Source organism: Capra hircus, chromosome 7 (assembly GCF_001704415.2).
Source record: "Capra hircus breed San Clemente chromosome 7, ASM170441v1, whole genome shotgun sequence".
NCBI lineage: Eukaryota > Metazoa > Chordata > Mammalia > Artiodactyla > Bovidae > Capra > Capra hircus.
The window spans coordinates 92,646,702-92,669,395 of record NC_030814.1 but is presented as its reverse complement, the minus strand read 5'-3'; positions in this window follow the sequence as shown (position 1 = coordinate 92,669,395).

The window sequence follows — 22,694 nt, the reverse complement described above, 5'->3', positions numbered from 1 at the left end:
CTTCTTGCCGACATTCAGCACAGACTGGCACTCTACCCAGGCAGCTGGGAGCTTGGGGTAACAGGGCATCCAAGAGTGTGGGGAGGGACAGGTAATGATATGCTTACAGACCTGATGTTTTTTGCAAATGAGCATGGACCCAGGAAGCAAGGTTTCCCTGGACCCTAGGATCACAGCTCAGACCCCAGAGAATGACTCACTCTTGTTACTGTTGACACAGTTGCCTGGTAAAGGGGGGAAGGGAACCAGCTTTGCCATCTGATGGTCTTGAGTTCCAAGTCTACTCTGTCATTTCCTGGCCATGTGACACAGGAGCAAACCCCATCACCTCTCCATGCCCAGTTTCCTCATCTGTGAAATACTAGGTAACAAGGATTCTCACCTCCTGGGTTTATTGTAAAGATGAAATCAGATGAGGAGGGACTTTTCTGGTCCAATGGCTAAGACTCTGCAACTCCCAATGCAGGGGGCCCCGATTCAAGCCCTGGTTAGGGAACTAGATCACACATACCGCAACCGAGAGTTTGAATGCTGAAACTAAATATCCCTCGTGCCACAACTAAGACCTAGTGCAGCCAAAAAAATAGAATTTTTAAAAAAAGAAAGAAACAGTGATTTTTAAAATTAGATGAGGAAAAAAGCCACTTGGTATGGTGCCTGGCATGCAGGAAGAGATCCATAAGTACACAAGTGTCATTTAGAGATATTAAGGAGAGCATCTGTCAGGCATGTCCCCTGCCCCAGACATCTTGTGCAAGTCACATCTTTTAAATTTATTTTTTAAATGGAAGATAATTTCTTTACAGAATTCTGTTGTTTTCTGTCAAACATCAACGTCAATCAGCCATAGGTGGCGAGTCACATTTTCACCTGCACCTCTGGGGAGGAGTTGCTGTTGCCCCCACTTTCCAGATGCAGCGACCAAGGCTCAGGTGCCTCCCCCACCCCACTCTGCCCACACCAAGGGCACCCAGCTTCATGCCTCCCTGGCTGGGCTGGTGGGAGGAGAAACAGCCCCAGGGGCCCAGCCTCCACCCATGCTGGAGTTTCCTTTACTCTCTTCGTGGTCTTTCTGTTTCCGTGGCTTTGATGAGAAGGCTGGGGTGTGTGCGTGTGTGTGTGAGGGGGACTCATCAAAGTCACCAGCAGCCACCAACATCTGCCTGGGGATGGAACCTCTACAGAGTTGAGCCTCCTAAGATCACCTTTGGGAGGGGCTTTGATTTCAGATAAAGTGCGGGAGCAGGAAGCCCCCAGCCCAGGCCAGTGACCTATTTACAACTTCTTAGAAGCCTATCTACTTGACTTCCGCTAACACCACCGATATCTTTTCTGATTTCACCCTCTCCCCGCCCCAATACTTTCTCAATACCCAAAGTCTCCTGTCTTCACTCAATACCACCCCCCGACCCCCAGCCGTGGAACAGAAAACTCTTCTTCTCCCTATCACTTGCCAGGATCCAGAGGTAATAGAAGGAAAAATCATAGCAATTAAATTGCTTCCTACTTTCCTTTGATGACCCTATGCCCCTCCCTGCTGCGTTACTATGGCATACAAACACTGAGATGCATCGTCTCCAAGAAACAGAACCTGCATGACTGGGGAAGAACCTGCATGCCATGTGGCCCAAACAAACAAAAATAAAGTATCAAAACTTCAAAAAAATTTTTTTCTGATTCTTTTCAGTTATTACATAAGGTGATCTTATATCTGTAGATGTAAGATCATGTCTAATCACCGAGTGTGTTTTTCAAACAGCACTTAGTACCCAGTGTTTAAAGGTTATGAAACTTTGCACAGGACAAATCGAGATTTCTTGGCAAGTTGGGGGCTGTGACAGCAACCCAGATTGGGTAGCAGCTGTCCTCTGTGGAGAGGGCATCAGCTCACCAGCTCACCAGCCTCCACTCCTCTCCATGGTCTTCCACTTGAAGACTGAGTGTCAGCTGCCTTTCATCATCACGTCTGCACAGCTGGTTTTCTTAAAGCAATAATGATCCTTAATTACAGGTCATACTAATGCACGCACCGCATGCCAGGCACTGTTCTAAGTGCACTGCCATTCTTCACTCGCGAAGTCATTCATGTCTGACTCTTTGTGACCCCATGTGTTGCGGTGCGCCAGGCTTCCCTGTCCTTCACTATGTCCATTGAGTCGATGACGCTATACAACCGTCTAATCCTCTGTTGACCCCTTCTCCTTTTGCCTTCAGTCCTTCCCAGAATCAGAGTCTCCCCCATTGAGTCAGTTCACCACAACTCGAAAGCGTCAGTAATTTGGCATCCAGTCTTAATTCACAGTAACTCCCTGAATTCTCACAATGACCCTATTGCGGGGGGTGGTGGTCAAAGTTGTATTGACCTAGTTGACTAATACAACTAGGAGGACTCATGCATCCTAGTTGTATTCGTTCCTGTTGCTGCTTAAGGCAGTACTAAATTGGTGACCCACAGAGATGTTATGGGGAGGGAGGTGGGAGGGGGGGTTCATGTTTGGGAACACATGGAAGAATTAAAGATTTTAAAATTAAAAAAATAAAAAACTAAAAAAAAAAAATTGGTTAGCTTACAGTTTCGGAACTCAGAAGTCAGAAATGAGTCTTAAGGGACAAAATCAAGGCTGAGTCCCTTCGCTGTTCACTTGAAACTACCACAACATTGTTAATCGGCTACACCCCAATACAAAATTAAAAGTTCAAAGAAAAAAAAGGAATTAGAAACATTAAAAAAAAAAAAAAGAATGAAGGAGGGATCTTGTCTGATTCTTTATGTTTAATTGAAGGATAATTGCTTTATTGTGTTGGTTTCTACCAAACGTCAACATGAATCAGCCATAGATTTACCTATGTCCCTCCCATCGTCTGATTCTTAAGCCACACACGCACATGGTGCCCAGCTTCGTCTGATCCACCCACCCCGTTTGTGTCCCTATAGTCTCTCTAAAGCGGTGCGTTCTCTGCTACTCCTGAGCCTTGCTCAGGAGGCCGGTATTCAGGCTGGGTTTAGGTACAGGAAACTCTTTGAGGCGCTCTGTGGCTTCAGCTGCCCAGAGACACCATTGAGTCATTTCCTCTTCAGGGACCTACAGTCTCTCTGCAACGGGGAGCAGGACTCCAGCCTCTTCTAGTTTTCCGTCCCCTTCCTCCAGAATTTCTCAGGGGAGGGTGACTTTCCCCTTTCCAGGGTTGTTTTCTCCAAAAAGCAGAGCACAGAAACTGCCTACTCTGTAATGGATGCTGAATTGTGTTCCCCCCAGAATTCACTTGTTGAAGTTCAAACCCCAGTATCTGCCAATGTAATTATATTTGGAGATGGCGCCTTATGGGAGAAAATTAAGGTGATTCGAGTGGGCCTTCATCCAATGTGACTGGTGTCCTTATAAGAAGATCTTTTTTGATCCACCTCTTGAAGTAAGGAAAATAAAAACAAAAATAAACAAGTGGGACTTAATTAAACTTATGAGCTTTTGCACAGCAAAGGAAACCACAATCAAGATGGAAAGACAACCCTCAGAATAGGAGAAAATATTTGCAAATGAAGCAACTGACAAGGGATTAATCTCCAAAATATACAAACAGCTCATGCAACTCAATATCAAGCAGACAAACAACTCTTTCAAAAAAATTGGCAGAAAATATAAATAGACACTCCTCCCAAGAAGACAGATGGCGAAGAGGCACATGAAAAGACGTTCAACATCACTAATTATTGGTGGTGGTGTTCAGTCACTAAGTCATGTCCAACACTTTGCGACCCCCGTGGACTGTAGCCCACCAGGCTCCTCTGTCTATGGGATTTCCCAGGCAAGAATGGCAGTGAGTTGCTATTTCCTTCTGCAAGGGATCTTTCTGGATCAGGGATTGGACCCATGTCTCCTGCATTGGCAGGTGGATTATTTACCACTGAGCCACCAGAGAAGGCCATCCATCGACAGCAAAATGGCCAAAGAAGATGTGGCACTCGTATATAATGGAGTATTACACAGCCACGGAAAGGAGCCAAACCGTGCCATTTGCAGAGACGTGAATGAGCCTAGGGACTGCTGTACCAAGTGAAGTAAGTCTGAAAGACAAAAACAAACATATATTAACACATATATGTAGGATCTAGAAAAATGGTACATATGAACCTATTAGCAAGGCAGAAATAGATACACACACACGTAGAGAACAAACATATGGATGGCAAGGAGGGAAGGTGGGGTGAGATCAATTGTGGCACTGGGGTTGACATATATTCACTACGATGTATAAAACAGACAACTAGCGAGAACCTACTGTACCGCACAGGAAACAATACTCAATGCTCTGTGTTGACCTAAATGGAAAAAAAAAATCTAAAAAAGAGTGGAGATATGTGTATGTATAACTGATTCACTCTGCTGCACACCTGAAACTAAGGCAACATTGTAAAGCAACTATACATCAATTAAAAAATAATTTAAGAAAAAGAAAAGATTAGGACCCAGACACACAGAGGTAAGACCACATGAAGACACAAAGTGGTCTCTGCAAACCTAGGAGCAAGGCTTCAGAAGGCAACAACACTGCTGACACCGTGATCTTGAATTTCCAGCCTGCAGGACTGTGAGAAGATACATTTCTGTTGTTTAGGTCACTCCAGCTGTGGTCCTTTGTTATGGCAGCCCCATGAACTAATATATCATCCTAACCCTCCCCACAACCCCATTACCTGGGAAGAGTTAAGACGTGCCAACTACTGGGCTTCCTCGGAGGCCCAGTGGATAAGAATCTGCCTGCCAATGCAAGAGACATAGGTTCATTCCCTGGTCCAGGAAGATTCCACATGCCCTGGAGCAACTAAGCCTGTGTGCCACAACTACTGAGCTTGTGCTCTAGAGCCTGGGAGCCATGACTACTGAAAGCCCACGTGTCCTGAAGTCCATGCTGTGCAACAAGAGAGGCCACTGCAATGAGAAGCTCGTGCACTGCAACAGGAAAGTGGCCCCCACTCGCCACAACTAGAGAAAAGCCCCTGAAGCAACAAAGCATAGTCAAAAATAAATTTAAAAAAAATTTAAAGATATACCAAATGCTGAGTTGAGTGGCTCCTGGCACAACTAGGTGCTCAGTAAACACTGGCCATCATTGCTGGGCTTCCCCGATGGCCCAGCAGTAAAAGAATCAGCCTGCAATGCAGGAGACACACAGGAGATGAGAGTTCAGTCCCTGGGTTGGGAAGATTCCCTGGAGGAGGATGTGGCAACCCACTCCAATATTCCTGCCTGAAAATTTCACAGTCAGGGGAGCCTGGCGTGCTTCAGTCCACGGAGTCACGACAAGTCAGACACAACTGAGCACATATATCGTTGCTGATGCTATTATTTATTTCTCCTGTCCCTTTCCCATTCAGGTAGTAGCTGACTTTGCATCTTCATTTCTGGAAAGCAGGAATTACCTACTAGTCTCCTCCTGGCATTGATCTCCAAAAAGCACAAAGTGATGAAGAGGTTTGAGGTTTGGCCAGAACTTGCCGGGGGCCGGGGGCGGGTGTGAGGATGATTTTGAAGAGCCACCCCAGCTTCGAGCTTCCCAAGAGACCCACTGAAGTCTCTGTCATCGGAGCCCAGCTCTCCCCTCTGCAGAGTCCCAGTGTCCTCCCACAAGCTGAGCCTGACAGCATTCTACAATTAATTAACCTCCAGCATGCAAATCTCCCTTGCAGGTCTGTTTTACAGAAACCCCAAATTGATGCTTTCTATCTGCAGTACTGGAAAAGACTCCCAAGAGTCCCTTGGACAGCAATGTGGCTCTGATGTGGCTCAGAGGCTGAGGAAAGGGAATTGGGACCCCTGCCCGGAAACTGAAGACTGGAAAAGTAGTCCATTCTGATGAAGGGGGTCTAGAAAAAATTCGACCTATTGTGGGAGGGGAGAAAAGTCATCCGCAGGGGATGGAGACCTCAGACCTGCTGCACCTGTTAGTGCAGCTGGAGTCTCTCTAGAAAGCACAGGAACCAGAAGGTGAGCTCTGTGGGGGCAAGGTATGTGTCCGTCCTGTTCCTCTCTTTACCGCGACATGACAGGTTCTCAAACCATCACAGCTGAGTAAATTGACTCTGACTTACTTAGACAAAATGCTATACAAGTGACATTCTAGGAATTCTAGAATCTAGTCTGCAGGAGGCCAGGACGAATTGAGAGAGTAGCACTGATATACATACATTACCATGTGTAGATTATAATAGATAGCTAGCAGGAAGGTGCTGTATAACACAGGGAACTCAGCTCGGTGCTCTGTAGAAACCTAAAGGGGTGGGAGGGAGGCTCAAGAGGGAGGGGATAAATGTATACTTATAGCTGATTCATGTTGTTGTACAGCAAAAATGAACACAATGTTGTAAAGCAACTATCCTCCAATTTTAAAATACATCCAATGATAAACCATAACAGAAAAAATATTTTTAAAAGAATGTACATATACGTGTACAACTGAATCACTTTGCTGTATAACAAATTAACAGCATAGTAAACTATATGTCAATAAAAAATAAATGAATTAGGGAAAAAAAATTTAAAAAAAGGAGGCCAAGTGGCTTGCAACGTTTGCCTTCTCGGAGACCTGAGTGGCCGCGTGAAGAAGTTCAGTTGTCTGGTGAGAGACGATGAGTGGCCGGAGAGCCCTGGAGGATGAACGATGTGAGAGTAAGTCCTTATAGTTAACACCAGCCCCAGATGAACTGCCCAGATCCACAGAGCTGAAACTAACCATCCCTGTCAAGCCCTGTTGGGTCGATTTGCAGGGTTATGAGCAAATAAAACACTTGTTTTACACCACTAATTTTGGGGTGACGTTCTGCATCAGTAGGTAACTAGTAGACTGTGCAAGCCCTTTTCTATAACCATGCAGATAGGTAGGCAGACAGAGAAGCATAGATGGATAAATAGGCGGATGTTTCAATGGGTTGATAAATGATGAACGAATGGGTAAATGAGTGAAAGTGGATGGGTGGGTGGATAGATGGATGGATAGTTGAGTGGATGGATGTGTTGAGGGATGGATGGATGGTTCATTGGATGGATAAATGAATGGATGGATGGATGTGTGGATGGGCAGTAGATAGATGTGTGGGCAGACTGAATGTGTGTACGGCTGGATGTACAGATAAAAGAGTGACTAAGTGGATGATGAATAAATGTACACAAACCTTATCTAAATCAAACTCTAACCTCAGTAAGAGCCTATTTTGGCAAGCACTAATTCATATCGTGCAGGCATCCACTGTAGATGTACTCCAATCTTAGATCAAAAAGCTGTATAAGTAGGAAGCCCCTTCAAAAAAACCCAGGGCTAATATGTATGCTCCATGAGATCACAAACAGGTGGACATGATTGGGCACAAACGCACGTAATATGTATGCCAGATTTTATCTAGTTTAGAGGATGCAATAAGCTGTCACAGATCTATCATCCTGATGGCTGGAAAGTCCTCTGAGAGCATCTTTCATGTCTCAGGAGGAAGCCAGGCAGATGATAAACTATTCCAAGGGCTGATGTGTCTATACCAATACTAGTACCACACTGCCTTCTCTAATATGATGAGTACAATAAGCCCTGCTATCTGGGAAGACAGAGCTCTTCTTATTCTGCATCTTCAGGATTCTCTTGGTTATGTACAGTACTTTGCTCTGCTTGTCAAATTGCATGAAAAACAAAGTTGGGATTTTTACTAGAACTGCACTGAGACATATATAGGTAGGACTGGCTTGTGTTGTGGTATGGCAGAACCCAGCACAAAGGGGTAAAGCGATTATCCTCCAATTTAAAAAAAAAAATTTTAATTTAAGAAAAGGACTGCATTGAATCTGGAGATCAAATTGGAGAGTACAGATACCTTTGTGACAGATAACTTTGAATGACTGAATCATTCAATCAATGAACACGGTATTACTCTTTTTATTTAGGTCCTCTTGAATGTTTCTGAATAATAATTAATAACATTCTCCATAAATATCATGCACCATTTTATTTCTAAGTGCTTTATATGTGTTTGTGCTATAATAAATCTCATCTCTTTTTAAAATGATATCTTCTAACATCTGTTGCTGGTACATATCATGCAATAGATGTTTGTAATCATCACAATAACATTGAAGAAAAAGTCCCTGAAATGGGCATCCTTGTCTGATTTCCGATCTTTGAGTGAATGCTTTTTAATGGTTTTATCATTAGTGATGAATCTACTGTAGGGTTTTTTAGGTGGCCCTAATTAGATTAAGAAAGATCCCCTTCTGTTCCTAAGAGATCTTTTTAAAACAGAAGTAAATGTTGAATTTTATTAAATGTTTTCTCTGCCTCTCTCAAAGTTTCACATGATTTTTCCCCATTAGACTGACAATGTTGTGAATTCTGTTCCTCAGTGTTCTCATGTTAATCCAACCTTTTATTCCTGGAACAAATCCAACTTGATCATGATATATATTTAATACATTATGGAATCAATTGATATTGTATAGAGGATTTTTGCATCTCTAAGTTTAAAAGGGAGATAGTCTGTGGGTTTTCTGACTCATATTATCCTTGTCAGGGTTTGGTATTAAGGCGGTCCTGGACTCATGAAAGAAACTGGGTGTGTGTGTGTGTTTTTTTTTCCCCCCTGTATTCTGAACTAGTTTGTATATGGTTAGCATTATTAGTTATACAGATAATTATTAATAGTTTGGCTCTTTTGTGAAAACATCTGGATCTGGTGCCTTATTTGTGAGGAAGGTGTGGGTGTCTGGGTTTGGGTATGGGAAGGTTTAAAAGTTATTATTCAATGTCTTTAATGAGCTTTCAATTCTTTGTTGTTGTTCAGTCGCCGAGTCATGTCTGATTCTTTGTGACCCCATGAACTACAGCACATCAGGCTTCTCTGTCCTTCACTATCTCCCATAGTTTGCTCAAACTCATGTCCAGTGAGCTGGTGATACCTTCCAACCATCTCATCCTCTGTCACTCCCTTCTCTTCCTGCCCTCAATCTTTCCTAGCATCAGGGTATTTTCCAATGAGTCAGCTCTTTGCATTAAATGGCCAAAGTATTGGAGCTTCAGCTTCAGCATCAGTCCTTCCAATGACTATTCAGGGTTGATTTCCTTTAGGATTGACTGGTTTGATCTCTTTGCAGTCCAAAGGTCTCTCAAGAGTCTTCTCCAACACCACAGTTTGAAAGCATCAATTCTTCGGCACTCAGCCTTCTTTATGGTCCAACTCTCACATCTGTACTCGGCTACTGGGAAAACCACAGCTTTGACTTTACGGACCTTTGTTGGCAAAGTGATGTCTCTGCTTTATTTCAATTCTTTAGATGTGTTTTTTAGTGATCTGGGTTAAGTTACATTTTTCTAGAAATGTGGATATTTTATCTACATTTTCTCAGTGATGGGTGAATAGATGTTATATTGATGAATAAAATGTTCATCATTCTCTATGTCTTAATGCTTCTTCAACCTCTGCAGCCTCAATAATTATGTCCCCTTTCTCACTGATAATACTTTTTAATTTTTTTTTTAATTTATTTTTGGCTGTGCTGGGTCTTTGTTACTGTGTGCAGACTTTTCTCCAGCCGAAAAGTGCAGAGGTCACTCTGCAGTTGTGGCACACAGGGTTCTCACTGGAGTGGCCTCTCTATGCCGGCTTCCGTAGCTGCAGCTCTTGGACTCCAGAGCACAGGCTCAGGAGTTGCAGCACTTGGGCTCAGTTGCTCCGGGGCTTGTGGAGATCTTCCAGGACCAGGGATGGAACCTGTGTTTCCTGCACTGGCAGGAGAACCCTTTACCATTGAGCTACCAAGGAAGCTTCTATGTTTTCTTAACGTTTCCTCAGCATCTGCAGTCTCTGTAATTAGGTCCTCTTTCTCCTTAATAATATTTCTAATTTGAAGTTGATCATGTTTCTTCTTTTCAAAACACTAAATACTGGCCATTTAAATTTTTTGAGGAATCGCCGCACTGTGTTTCCATTGTGGCTACACCATTTTACATTCCAACTGGCTCCTCAAATATTTGCTGTGTATTTTTCAGAGGGTCTGTGCATGTTTCATGATCAAGCTCGTTTACTGTGTGGTTCAAATCCAGATCATTACTATTTTTAAATTGAAGTAGAACTGATTTACAATGTTTCCAGTATACAGCAAAGTGATTCAGTTACACATATATATAGAGAGATATTCTTTTTCAGATTCTTTTCCATTACAGGTAATTACAAGATACTGAATACAGTTTTCTGTGCTATAAATAGGTCCATGTTGATCATCTATTTTATATATAGTAGTGCATATCTGTTAATCCCTAATTTCCAGTTTATCCCTCCCTCCCTTTCCCCTTTGGTAAGCATAAATTTGCTTTCTATGTGAGTCTATTTCTGTTCTTTAAATAAGTTCATTTGTATCATTTTTTTAAAATTCCATGGAACTTCCCTGCTGGTCCAGTGGCTAAGACTTGGAGCTGCCAATGCAGGAGGCCGGGGTCAGTCCCTGATCAGGGAACTAGATTCCACATGCTACAAATAAGCGTTTGCACACTGCAACTAAAGATCCATGATCCCATGAGCCACCACTGAGAGCTAGCACAGCCAAATCAATAAAACACACATGTAAGTGATACATGTGGTATTTGTCTTTCTCTGACTTACCTCACTTAGTGTGATATTGTTATTAAGCGCATACACATTTAGAACTGTCATATTTTCATGACAAAGACTTAGTTATACCTAGTAAGGATTCCTACATTAAAGTCTACGCAGTTCAGGATTTCCTTGGTGGTCCAGGGTTTACAACTCCATGCTTTCTCTGCAGGTGGGCAGGTTCCATGCCTGGGTGAGGAACTAAGATTCCACATACTGCATTGCCCAGCCAAAAAAAAAAGTCTATGCCATCCAATAATAATAGACTTAAACAAACTTTCTTTCTGGCTGTTGACATCCTTTAATGGCAACTTGTTACATTGTGTAAGTTTAAATGCAAGCAATATGTTTCTGGATTTTAATTTTTCTTAGCCAGCCAGAAAATATTTGTCTTTTAATTCAAGTATTGTACCGATCCCCTGGAGGAGGGAATGGTGACCCACTCCAGTGTTCTTGTCTGGGAAATCCCATGGGCAGAGAAGCCTGGCGGGCTATAGTCCAGAGAGTTGCAAAGAGCTGGGCATGACAGCACACACACTGCCCCACACTGTACTGATGCTGTCCAATAGCAATGTAAAGTGTGCCATCTCTCTAATTTAAATTTTTCTAGCAGCCACAATCAAAAGATGAACAAAATGGTGAAATTCATTTTAATAACATGTTTTCTTTAACAACATATCCAAAATGTTATCACCACAAAAAAGAATCAATATAAGTAATATTTTACTTTTTCAAAAATCCCAGGTCTCCAAATTTTGGGGTGCATTTCACACTAACAGCACGCCTCAGTTCAAACCATGCCCATTTCAAATGCTCAGTTGTGACGTACGGCTTGTGCACTGTATGGACTCCTGTAGATTTAGACTATCTACATTGATTGCAGTTCCTAATGTATTTGGATCTATTAGGTACTTTCTGGTGGCCCCTCAGTTGCTATATTTCTTTTTCTCACCTTCCTTCCCTTGTTTGGAATATTGGTCATTCCATTTTTCTCTTACACTTAGTTTAGAAGTTAGACATCCTATTTCTGTTCTTTTGGACATATTCTGAGACACTTTATCTTTTAATTAATTTTTTACTGAAGTATAGTTGATTTACATTGTTGCATTAGCTTCTGTAGACACTTTAATTTAGAAAGGCAATCTATCCTTATTCAGTCTTCCTCTCCAAAAGCCTCCAAAATGCTCTGCCCATGTCCACTCTCGCCCCCTACAGGCCATTCTCCATAGAGCAGCTAACGTGAGATTTTTGGTAAACTTTTTTTTGTTAATATGTAAAATGTACAAAATCATGTAAAGACATCTGTTTAACCAAAAACATTTTGGGATTAAAAAAGTCTTTTTAAAAACTATTTCTGAAATGAAAATTACTAATCAAAGGGAACAAAAGTCAACTCAAGTATCACAGAGAAGCAAAGAGTAACCAAATTGTAAATTCACTTTTTAAAAACATTGTTTAAACTCTTTAAAAAGTTGTTAAACATTTAAACGAATGTCCATCAACAGAAGAGTGGATAAAGAAGATGTGGTACATATATACAACGGAATATTACTCAGCCATTAAAAAGAATAAAATAATGCCATTTGCAGCAACAATGGGCAGACCTAGAGGTTAAAATACTGAGTGAATTAAGTCAGACAGAGAAAGAGAAATATCGCATGATATCATTTATACGTGGCATCTAAAAGAAGAGATACACAAATGAACTTATTTACAAAACAGAAACAGACTCACAGACTGAGAGAGCAAACCTACGGTTACAGGGCTGGGTGCAGGTGGAGCTTTATGACATGAACACACTGCTGTAATTAAAATGGATAACCAGCAAGCATCTACTGTAGAGCACAGAGAAATCTGCTCAATATTCCACAACCAAACTGGGAAAAGAATTTGAAAAAGAATAGATACTTGTATAACTGAACTGCTTTGCTGTACACCTGAAATTAACACACTGTTAATCAGCTAAATTCCAATATAAAAGAAAAAGTTAAAAAATAAACCATTGCATTTATTTTTTAACTAAGGTAGGACTAACATACAAAACAGCCATACATGTTTAATGTGTATATTTCTATGAATTTGAAGATAAATACCCTTAAAACCATCACCATAAACAGTGCTATAAACTTAACCATCACCTCTAAATGCTTCTTTTCTGTATTTTTTGATAATCTAACATAAGATATACTCACGTAGAAAAATGTTTACGTATACAGTACAGTATTTTTAACTCTATGCATTATGCTGTGCATAACTCTGCGACCGACTTGTGCCCAACTCTGTGACCCTATGGACTGGGGTCAGCCAGGCTCCTCCGTCCACGGGACTTCCCAAGCAATAACACTGGAGTGAGTTGCCATAACTTCCTCCAGGGAACCTTCCTGACCCAGATGGCCAACCTGTGTCTCTTATGTCCCCTGCATTGGCAGGCGGGTTCTTTACCCCTAGTGCCACCTGGGAAGCCCTCATAATGCTCTATAGTAGATCCTGGGACTTATTCATCTTCCATAACTGAAACGCTCTACCAGGTAAACAGTAACTCCCCATTCTCCCTCCCTGGCACCCACAATTCTATATCCTGTCTATAAGTTTGACTACAAATCCCTCACATAAGTGGAATTATACAGTTTATGTCTTTCTGTGTCTGGCTTATTTCAAGTAACATTATAACCTCCAAACTCATCCATGTTGTCGCAAAGGGCAGAACTTCCTTCTTTCTTAAACCTGAAAAAGACTCTACTGTGTGTGTGTGTGTGTGTGTGTGTGTGTATACACACATATATAATATTTCCTTTATCCATTTATTCACTGATGATCACATAGGTTGTTTCTATAGCTTTGCTATTGTAAATAACTCATCAATGAATGTAAAAGTACAAGTATCTCTTGGAGATCCTGACTCCAATTATTTTGAGTCTATATCCAGAAGCAGGACTGCTGGATGGTAAGGTAGTTCTATTTTTAGTCTTATGAGGAGCCTCCATACTGTCTTCCATTTGGGCTGCACCATTCTGTATTCCCACCAACACATACACACACACACACACACACACACACACTCCCTACCAAGCTATTGATTGGGATTTCACTGAACCTGTAGATCAATAGATGTTGATGTAGAATTAATGTTTTCATGGGGGCTTCCCTGGCAGTCCAGTGGTTAAGATTTCGTGCTGCCAATGCAGGGGGCACAGGTTCAATACCTGGTCAGGAAACTAAGATCCCATGTGCCATGCAGCATGGCTAAAAAAAGAAAATGTTTTAACAATATTGTCTTCCAATCCATGATCACAGTATATTTTTCTATTTGTTTAGATTTTAATTTTCTCAGTAATGCCTTTTTATTTGCATTTGTGTTTATTCTGTGTAGAATTCTTGCAGTGCTCTCACTAGATTCAATCATAGGTATTTAATGTTTTTTGATATGATTGCAAATGGCATCATTTTCAAATGTCTTTTTCTAGACTTGTTGGTACCAGGAAACACAATTGATTTTTGTGTTTTGATTTTATATCCAGTGACTTTGCTATATAAATTAGATATTAAATCTGTGCATAGATGTTTTCAGTTTTTTACATATACAATAATGTGATCTGCAGATGGTGACTTTTATTTCTTCCTTTACGATTCTTTTGCTATATTCTTCTGTCCTGTTGTACTGATTACGACCTCCAGTGCAGTGTTAGGAAGAAGTGGTGATATGTGTGTGCATGCTAAGTCACTTCAGTCATGGCTGACTCTTTGCAACCCTATAAACTGTGGCCCACCAGGATCCTCTGTCCATGGGATTCTCCAGGCAAGAATACTGGAGTGGGCTGCCACTTCTACTCCAGGGGATCTTCCCGATCCAGGGATCAAGCCTGCATCTCTTACATCTCTTGATCTGGCAGGCAGATTCTTTACCACTAGTGTCACCTGGGAAGCCAGAAATGGTGACAGTAATTCCAGTTTCACTACCCCACCCTTAAATATGTTTTTGCTTCAGATATTTTGTTGATATTCTTTAGCAGAATAAGGGTGCTATATGCTTTCATACTGTGGTGCTGGAGAAGACCCTTGAGAGCCCCTTGGACAGCAAGATCAAACCAGTCAATCCTAAAGAAATCAACCCTGAATATTCATTGGAAGGACTGTTGGTGAAGCTGAAGCTTCAATACTTTGGGCACCTGATGCAAAGAGCTGACTCACTGGAAAAGACCCTGACGCTAGGAAAGATTGAAGACAAAAGGAGAAGGGAATGGCAGAGGATGAGATGGTTAGATATCATCACCAACTCAATGGACATGAATCTGAGCAAACTCCAGGAGATAGTGGAGGACAGGAGAGCCTGGCATGCTGCAGTACATGAGGTCCAAAGAATCAGACAAGACTGAGCAACTGAACAACAATAATATATTTCTAGTTTGCTGCAAGTTTTTGTCATTAAAAATTGTTAAATTTATCAAATGCTTCCTCTGCATCATTTCAGATAATTTTATTTTTCCTCTATTATGTTCATATGATTCATTACAATAATTGATTTTTGAATGTTAAACCAACCTTGCATTCTTGGAAGAAACCAATTTGGTCACGATTTACTACTCTTTTTACATGTTACAAACACTTGCTCAAATTCATAAGAACTTTTGCATGTGAGTTCAAGAGTGAGATTGATCTCTAATTTTCCTGTCTCATACATCTTTACTGGGGCTTTATTTCAAGGTTATGCTGGTGTCACAAGATGAATTAAGAAAAGTTCTTTCTTATTCAAACACAGGGACAGTGTGTATGATATTGGTGCTATGTCTTCACTCTTAGCAGAAATCACAGTGAAGTCATCTGGGCTTGTAGTTTTTTGGGGGCCAGTTCTTAATTACAGAGACACTTTTTAAAATATGTGTAAGATTATTTACATTTTCTATTTCTTTTGTTTGTTTTTAGTTATGGCATGCAAACTCTTAGTTGCAGCTTGTGGGAGATAGTTCCCTGACCTGGCATCAAACTCAGGCCTCCTGCATTGAAAGCATGGAATCTTAGCCACTGGACCACCAGGGAAGGCCCTCTATTTCTCTTCGTGCCCATTTTAGTAAGCTGTATTTCTCTAGAAAGGTCTCTGCTGCTGCTGCTGCTGCTGCTGCTGCTGCTAAGTTGCGTCAGTCGTGTCTGACTCTACACAACCCCATAGATGGCAGCCCACCAGGCTCCCCCATCTGGATTCTCCAGGCAAGAATTTTCAAAGTTATTAAAATGATGTTTTTTAAAAGTCCTCATATTTTAATGACTATAAGACATTATGTATGTATGTAAGGCAGCCCTTTATCTTTCCTAGTATTGGTTATTGTGCTTTCTCTCTCTTTACTCAGTGTTGCCAGAAGATTATCCGTTTGATTTATCTTACCCAACAACTGGTTTTGTCGATTTTATTGATTATTTCTACTGCAGTTTTTTTCCTATTTCATTAACGTTTGTTCTTATCTTTACTATTTTCTCCTTTATATTTTCTTTGGACTTAATTTGGTCTTTTTTAAAACTTCTTTAGGTGCTTTAAGTTATAGTTAATTTTCAGTCTTTCTTTTTTTCTAATGCATACATTTAAGGCTATAAATTTCCCCATAAGCAAAGCTTTAAACACATCCAAATTTTTCCATGTTACAATTTCAGTATCATTCAGTTCAAAATAATGCAGGATTTCCACTGTGATTTATTTATTTATTCTTTGGGTTGTTAAGGAATGTATTTCTTAATTTCAAAATGTATAAGTAATAAAATTAAACAAAGAAACTATGGTTCATTCACAAGAAAAAAGATCTCAACAAAAATTTTCCTGAGGAATTCTGCACATTGGAATTACTAGTCAAAGACAAGAAATTAACTGTCTTGGATATGCTTAGGAAAACAAAGAACTAAAGTAAATCAGGAAGATGTATACAAACAAAAGGAAAATATCAATAGAAAGATAGAAATTATGAAAGTGAACCAAGCAAAAATTCTGCAGCTGTAAAACACAATAACTGAAATGAACATTTCAACAGAGGGGCTCAACAACAGATTTGAACAGGTAGGAGAAAGAATCAGCAAACTTGAAGATAACGTAGCTGAAATTAGCAAGTCCAAGCATCAGGTATAGCAACATACACATCATAAACATAGTCCCATAAGAAAAGAGAAAGTTACCCCCAAAAGACTGAGAGAAATAATGGCCAAAAAATTTCCTAAATCTGATGAAGTACATGAATACGCAGATTCAAGAAGTTCAAAAAACTCTAAGCAGGATAAATTCAAAGACAGCATGTTATAGTCAAATTCCTGAAAGACATATTATAGTCAAGTTGCAGAAAGATAAACTTCTGAAAACAGCAAAAAAGAAGCAATTATCATGTACCAAGCATCCTCATAAAAGTTGCTAAGACTTCCCTGGTGGTCCAATGGTTAAGAATCTGCCTTTCAATGCAGGAGACACAGGTTCAATCCCCAGTCAGAGAACTAAGGTCCCACATGCCACAAGGCAACTAAACCCACGTACCACAGCTAGAGAGTCCACAACTAGAGAGAAATGTGTTCCTAGCAAGAAAGATCTCAGGCAGCCAAATAAATAATTTGTTGTGTTTTTTTAAGATAAACAGCTAAAAGGAAAACCTTTCAACTAAGACTACTTTACCCAGCAAACTATCCTTTGTAAGGCTGGACCCTGGGGCCATGATGAGCCGCCCCTTCTCTCTCCCAACGGCAAGAAGGTCCCTAACGGAAGGGTCCTCCCAGATCCCGGGGACCAATGACAGCACACTGCGCCAGCTAAAGCCACCCCACCCCAGCCACGTAGAAGGACCTGTCAGCCCGCGACGCCTCAGCCTGGCGACCTATCTGAACCCCCGTCCATCTAGCCTGACCATCCCTCACAACAAATGTATAAAAACCACCCCCAACACGGTCCTGGCTCGGAATTCCTCAACCTGCCTCGTTCGGGTCCGGGAACCCTGCCCGGGAGTGCTTCCCATTAAAGCCTGTTAGACACTCTTTTCGGTGTCCTGGTCATCTTTTACCTAACATTTGGTGCTCAACGTGGGGTCTGAGGCAAGGGCCCATTCCACGATGAGCGGGATTTGCGGCCCCCCTAGGGCCTGGCCCGCGCCAGACCAGGTCACCCCATGGCCCCTCCGGGACCATCCAACCGTCTGGCAGGATACAAGGTAAGTTCCATTGGTCGGGCTCTGGGGGCGTTGCTCCCATTGCAATTATGCCTAGGATGTCTCGGTCCTTTTAAATCACGGCCGTGTCCGGAACCCTCCTCCGCAGGCCAGGCCTGCTCTTCGTTGGCGCCAGTCAACTCAAAGATGTCCGTCTTGGCTGAGTGGCCCTCTCCTCCCTGGGTTGACGGCCCGTTCAGGGACACCTGACCAGACCACTCCCAGCCCCACTAACAATTGGTCCAGGACCTTCATTTCATATTCTCCATGGGGGGCGGCTGCCTCCAGGGCCGACCAGCCCTGATCTACACAGCTAAAATGTTTACTCGCCAACCTCAGAACTCTACATATCTCTGGAAAAATTCACTCCAAACGCTTAACCTTCCTTTGTTCTGAGACATAGCCCCAATATTCTTTAGATAACGGCTCACAATGGCCGCCAACCGGAACTTTCGATTTTAACATCCTCCCTGACTTAGATAATTACTGCTGGAAGATGGGAAGATGGTCTGAGGTACCCTATGTACAGGCTTTCTGGCTGTTGCACTCCCATCCCACCCTATGTACCCGCTGTTCCCCTTCTGAAATTCTCCTAACCATGGCCCTTCCTACCCCTACACCAACTCCCCCTCTATCGCCCTCACCAACTCCCTCCATATCCACTCCTCCCCCATCGTCCTCACAGCCCAGCCCTCCTGTGACTATGCCTCTCACCACTTCCTTGGCTCCGTCTCTCCATCCACCCCTTCCTCCGTTATCCCCCCCTCCCCCACCATCCTCACAGTCCAACTCTCCTATGACTATGCCTCTCGCTGCTCCCTTGGCTACGCCTCAATATCCACCCCTTCCTCCATGCCCACCCCTTTCTGACTCACCAGTCAGCTCACACACAAGGTCCCAGACCGCTCCCAATCTGCCGCCAGCTCCCCTGCTTCCTCTCCGCCAGGTGGCCGGCCCGGAGGGTCTCACCCATGTCCACATACCCTTTTCACTCCAAGACCTTGCCCATATCGAACAGCAGCTAGGCTCCTACTCAGCCAACCCCTCCAACTACATCAAAAACTTTGCCCAGCTGTCTCGGTCTTACACCCTCACCTGGCAAGACATATTTGTCATCCTGGGGTCCACTACTATCCTAGAGAAAAGAAAGGCCATTTGGGCCACAGCAAGAGTGGTAGCAGACCAGAGATACCTAGCCAACCCAGCAGACCCTGCCCGGCCACCTGGAGCGGCTGCTATTCCAGATGTAGACCCAGATTGGGACTATCAAGAGGGACAAAGAGGGAGAGCCAACATTCGGTACATGGTAGAATGCCTATTGGAGGGAATGGAGACCACCTCCCTCAAAGTAGTAAACCTACTTTGTAGGGAACAAGGTATAAGGAAGGTTGAGAAGTGCTTGCAAAAGAGACTCTCAACCAGGGCTGAACATTCTTGCAAATGAGATGTTCAGTTAAGAATCCTCTGTTTGTTCCCATGGGAAAAGAACATTTCTTGCACACAAGGATGTTTCTCTGATTCCTCAGAAGAAACAGACTCAGGGACAAAATGAATTCTAAGTTGATAAGGAAGTTCCCCAAAACAAAGTCTTAGCTGCAGTAGATAAGTTAAGGTAAAGGTTATCTCACCCTGCGCCTGCGCACTGTATAGTCGCTGAATTATGGTGTTTGGCAACTTGCCCTGTAGATTGTTGTACAAAAGATATAAAGTAAAATAGCTATAAGAAGCAAGTAGTAAAAGTAAAAAGGTTCAAACCACTTTGCAGTGTTGGTGTTTCATTCCGTCGCCAGCATCTGGCACCCAGCGCGGGGCACAACGGAACCGAAAGGGTAAGCACCCCCAGGCAAAACGCTGAAAGGGGGACTTTCGGGAAATAGAAAAAAAAGAGGAAAGAAAAGAACCAAAAGGGTAAGCACCCTGAGGCGAAACGCTGAAAGGGGGACTTTTGGGAAAAAGAGAAAAAAGAGAAAAGAAAAAAAAAACCCGAAAGGGTGAGCACCCCGGAGCGAGACGCTGAAAGGGGGACTTTTGAGAAAAAGAAAAATAAGAGAAAAAGAACAGAAAAAAGAGAAAAGAAAAAGGAAAGACCATGGGGAATTCCCCGTCTTTAAAGTCACAATATATGGAGCTGATTAAGGGGCTCCTGCATTCTATAGGAATTAAAACGTCTACTCGCCGCTTGAGTGAGTTGTTCTGTCTTATAGAGCAGCATTGCTATTGGTTTCAATATCAAACAGAAGTACAGCTGAATTTGAAGCAATGGAAAGTGGTGCAGAAAGAGTTCAGAAGGCAGCATCAAAAAGGAAATGTGATTCCTTTAAGGCTGTGGACTCTATGGAGCGCTATAACGCAGGCTTTAAAATTAACGGCTGCTGATAGTGAGGCCGTCTCGTGTTCTCTTAAGAAGGAAGATCCCCTGTATGAGGATGTGCCTATGAATGAGGAGAAGGAAGACGAAGGTGAAGGGGGGGCTTCACCTCGGCCTCCGCCCAAACCTCCGGATGATAGTAAAGATTCATCCATCGAGACAGATAGAGATGTGAGTTCTGGGGAGGATTCAGATTCTGTAGACGCAATGACTACTGCCTTTCGGAAGATTTTATCAAATAAAAAACGAACTTCCAAGGCTGTTAACCCTTCTGCACCACCTTACGCATCCCTATTTCCAGTAGCTGCCGACAAGGTTGAGGTAGGAAGAGAGAGTCAGTGGTTTTGGAAGTACGGGACAAAGTATATTTTGGGAAATGCTTATTAATGACTCTCGTCCTTTAATGTCACTGATTGTTGAAGATGAACAGTTTGAAGCATTAGTGGATACAGGAGCAGATGTTTCGGTTATTTCTCTCCAGCAGTGGCCTAATGACTGGAAAAAAGAAAAAAGTCCTCTTGTTTTAACAGGCTTAGGATCTATAGCAGATGTGTGGAGAAGTGCTCAACCTTTGTCATGCCAATTGTCTAATGGAAAAAAAGTGTTTATTTCTTTTTACATTGTTAATATACCTATTAATATCTGGGGAAGGGATTTTTATTTTCTATAGGAACAACGCTCACCATCTCATCGGAAAACTTGTAGCCACTGCTCAGATTCCTCGAGCTCTCCCATTGAAATGGTTAACTGATGTCCCTAAATGGGCTGAGCAGTGGCCGCTTCCAAAAGTGAAGCTCGAGGCTTTAGAACAATTAGTAAAAGAACAGCTTCAATCTGGCCATATTGAACCTTCCACGTCTTCTTGAAATTCTCCTGTTTTTGTCATTAAGAAAAAATCTGGTAAATGGAGAATGTTGACTGATTTAAGGGAAGTTAACAAATGTATAAAACCTATGGGGGCTTTGCAATTAGGTCTCCCTTCTCCTGCCTTGATTCCACAGAATTGGTCTTTGATGGTTTTAGATTTAAAAGATTGTTTTTTTTTAATATTCCTTTGCAAATAAAAGATAGAAATAAATTTGCTTTTACTATTCCAGTGTATAATCATGGGCAGTGTCAGGTAACTTTACTATATGGACGGGAAATTTTACTTTAAATATTAATGATCCTAAAGGGCCATTTCAAGTTTATTTGCATATTAATAAATCTTATTCTGCTATAGCATGTGTAAAATTTCCTTTTTCTTTACTGTATGGGCAATGGATTTGGAATGAAATTTTGGGAGTTATATCATGTTCTGATTGTAATTTGACTCAATGTATAAACCGTTCCTGGTGGAAAAATGTTGAAAACAAGATGGTCCATTCCAGTAATCACTCTTCGGTCACTGTGAAAGCACGGGCTGGACTCTGGTTGCCTGCGAATCTCACTCGGCCGTGGTCGGGCTCTTTTGCTTTCACTCATCTTGTGAACGCTGTGCAAACTCTTCTCCATCGATCCCGAAGAATGCTTGGCATCGTCATTGCATCAATTCTCGCCGTGGCTTCAGTAACAGCAACAGCAAGTGTAGCAGGTCTTGCTTTGCATCAGGGCATACAGACGGCTGATTTTTTCAGGGAGTGGCATAAGGATGCTCATTTATTGTGGCAACAACAGCATGATTTGGACGCTCAATTGGCTACTGATGTATTAAATTTACAACACACTGTTTCCTGGTTAGGAGATCAAATGACTATGTTAGCTACAAAGAGTGTGTTAAAATGTGATTGGAACTCATCTCACCTATGTGTAATGCCTGTTCCCTTTAATATGAGTGAGGGTTGGGAAAAAATGAAAAGGTCTTTCGTGGGACACCAGAATTTAACTGCTGAAATAATGGAATTGGAACAAACTATATTGTCAACTTTTAGTAAGACACTGCCTGATATTCTTGGTTCTGATATACTGAAGAGTCTTCAAGAAGGATTAGATAACCTTAATCCTTTAGGGCATGTATCTACATTGTTAACAACATCCTTTGTAAATACTTTGTTAATTGTTGCTTTATGTTTTATTGCTTTTGTAGTCTACCGGTGCTGGGAAAAGGGAAACAATTGAAAGAAGAAGCTTTGCATATTTAAGCGCTTATTCAGCACCTACAAGAAAAGAAAGGGGGAGATGTAGGGAAAAGGTATAAGGAAGGTTGAGAAGTGCTTGCAAATGAGACTCTCAACCAGGGCTGAACATTCTTGCAAACGAGATGTTCAGCTAAGAATCCTCTGTTTGTTCCCATGGGAAAAGAACATTTCTTGCACACAAGGATGTTTCTCTGATTCCTCAAAAGGAACAGACCCAGGGACAAAACAGATTCTAAGTTGATAAGGAAGTTCCCCAAAACAGTCTTAGCTGCAGTAACTAAGTTAAGGTAAAGGTTATCTCACCCTGCGCCTGCGCACTGTATAGTCGCTGAATTATAGTGTTTGGCAACTTGCCCTGTAGATTGTTGTGCAAAAAATATAAAGTAAAACAGCTGTAAGAAGCAAGTAGTAAAAGTAAAAAG